This window comes from Loxodonta africana, chromosome 8 (genome assembly GCF_030014295.1).
Source record: "Loxodonta africana isolate mLoxAfr1 chromosome 8, mLoxAfr1.hap2, whole genome shotgun sequence".
Taxonomy (NCBI): domain Eukaryota; kingdom Metazoa; phylum Chordata; class Mammalia; order Proboscidea; family Elephantidae; genus Loxodonta; species Loxodonta africana.
The window spans coordinates 25,067,184-25,070,129 of record NC_087349.1 but is presented as its reverse complement, the minus strand read 5'-3'; the positions used below and the strand labels follow the sequence as shown (position 1 = coordinate 25,070,129).

The following is a 2,946-nucleotide window of genomic DNA, read 5'->3' as shown; positions in this document are numbered from 1 at the left end:
TAGAAGAAAGTTTAAATGCAGTAGACACAGTGTGTTAGTTGTGTTGCGTAAAACCCACCCACAAAGTGCAATTAGCATGCCTTTCTCTTTTACTCATGTAACTGTTTACATTTTATTTAGGGTTAATAGAAGGGGGGAGGGTCTTGCACTTCACAAACAAGCTAATGAATAACAAGATGTAATAATTTAAACGAGAATTTTTAAACCACTATAAAGACTTACATGCTCCTTCGCTAATGCTATAATTGTATTGTATTACTTAGGTTCAACTTCTTTCTTCAAAGAGCGATCAGAATAACATGGATTGAAGAAATTTTCAAACTTGCCATCTCTTGCTGCTGAGAATCCATCATATATACATACTTTTTTTCAACATAGCCATTTTTTTTCTAAATTCATTTCATGTACCATTAAGAAGATTTTCATGATTCTTCTCCAAGTCCTCCACGCTCTTTATGAACTGCTCATGTAACTGGTAATTGTTTTCATTCTCCAGCTCAGAACAATTCTAGATTGTCGGAAAACCTTTTGTTGCTGTCGAAACATATTAGCTAGGTTTGCTTCTTGTTCCTCAGCTTTCCGCACAGCTATACCCCACAGCTGACACGAAGTCAGAAACTGCTGAGAATATTCTTGACTAAGTTTCTGCCTCTGCTCTTGTTGTGTTTTCCAAATATTTTCAATTTTCTGGTTACTGCTTTTGAGAAGCCTTGGCATACATTTCTAATCTTTTTCTCTTTGCAAGAAGAACCTTGCTAATGTCAGCTCCAAATCTTTCCAGCATATTCTGTACTCCACCCCCTATAGCTTCCTCAACTATTCCTGTGGAAGGCCTTTTCTTCCATGCTTATCAATTATTGGAGTCTTTTCTTCTGTAACATCTTCCCCTGAACCACGTAGATCCTTGTTATCTTCTTTCTCAAAGTCATAGGCTTGTATAACCTGATCTTCCAATGCTGGCTTTGTAGATTCTTTCACCTGTCTGCAGGTACAGTGGGGTGGCTTTGCTCTGGCTACAGTCTTGAGTGAGCCCAGGCTGGTGTGACACAGGTACCTAAGGCATCCTCTCTTGGCAGAGGTCAAAAGCTCTGACACAGGGGGAAAGAAATGAGAGATGCTTCTTAAGGCCTTGGCTTGGGACTGGTACAGTGTTACTTCTCTCCATATACCATTAGCCCACACGTGTGACTTACCCAAGCCCATTCCCAATGGGGCAGGGATATATACTTGTCCATGGAGGTGGGGGTAGTAGAGTGAATATTTGCTGAATAATGAGCTAATATACAGCTTCTTTTTTACATAATTTAGAAAATATCAATAATTAAGAAAAAGATAAAAATCACTGGTTATCTCATCACCCGGAGATCACTAGTGTTAATCTTTAATGTGTACTGTATATCCTTCTTGACTCTGATTTATAACAGGCCTCATCTCACCTACTGTTGTCAGTCAGGTATCAGTATTATTATTGTGCATTAGAAATATACTATTAATATTGCTATACAGCTTCTGAACATAAACAGTAAAATTTTATTAGAAAACCACTAACAAGATTAGCAGTGTTTTTTTCAATTAATTCTTGTCTCTGTGAGTGATAAGAAATTGATAGAGGACGACATTCTGCACGAATTGTATTTCTTTTGCGTTTAGAGATGTAAACACTGACAAAATGCGTTCACATAAAAATTGAAAGATTTGTTTTTTTTTCATAGCTGTGTCCTCAATTCTTTAAATGCCAAAATCACAATGTTCTACCTATCAAAAATTATTTTTAATTACAGACTGGCCCACACATCTTTGAATGCCAAAAATCACTGTGATATGTCACCAAATATTATTTGTATTATTTTTAATTGACTCCCACTTCAAATTGGCAAAAGCAAAGAACTGGAAAACACCTCATTTAAAAAATGATTTGTTACCTAGTTATTAGGGTCCACACTTCCTCAATATCTGGGATATGAACAAAAAAGACTTTTTGAAGAAATATTAAATGCCTATAAATTATACCTATTACTCTTTTATGTAGAGGCATCTTATTTAATATGTCTAGAAAGGGTTAGAAAAAAACCAAAATATTGTAATTTCATTATAATCTTTCCAAAAAGATATTTTTCCAATAAAATATTTTAAATGATTTTATCTTATATGCTTTAAATATATTTTCAACGTTACTTTGGAGTTGTAGAAATTAACTTTTTTATGTCTACCCTATAACCTAATCAACAAAGTATGCTCAAACTAATCAAAGTTACATTTTGTCAGAAAAAACGGCCTTCATGTTTCAGTTCAAACAAATGTATTTATACACTTTTAAAGGGTATTATAAAAATTTGTGAGGAAATAAATGGCATACAAGAAAGACTGCCATAAGCAGCCAAGTTAAGATTAAAATGATGTCAATCAAGAATAATTAATATGTTATGAAAACAAGATAATAAATCACTAAGCTCTTTCCTACTACTTAATTTCTAATAACACATTAAACTGTTTGGCTAAAACTATAAATTCTTTATGAAGCAATAGATATAATACAAGACTTGGTGATCCTTCAGTAGTACATGTAAGAATTTATCAGTTAGTTTTGATTTTTATTGATACAATATTGTTGCATAACAACCAAACACATAACCAAAGTCATTTATTTCTCACATGACTACAGGGTCAGCTGGTCTAGCTTGCATGGACTGGGTGGTTCTGTTCTTGGCTCACTGATTTGCCTGGAAGTCAACTGGGGATCAATGATTTAGGCTGATCTCAGAAGGAGTGACTCAACTTTTTTGCAAATGTCTCCCATTTCCCTTCTAAGATCAGCAGGCTAGCCTGAACATGTCCTTCACAATATGAAGTAAATGCAAACATGTAAAGCATAAGGAAGCAAATGGAAACATACAAAGCTTCTTGAGGATTTGGCTGAAAAATGACTTGCCATTTCTCATTCTATTG

General features: G+C 34.5%; 1 pseudogene; it reads right to left on the bottom strand.

The window, feature by feature from the left end:
* Positions 1–289: 289 nt before the first annotated feature.
* On the bottom strand, positions 290–1,203 carry LOC100668051 (synaptonemal complex protein 3-like; annotated as a pseudogene).
* Between the last annotated feature and the right edge of the window lie 1,743 nt (positions 1,204–2,946).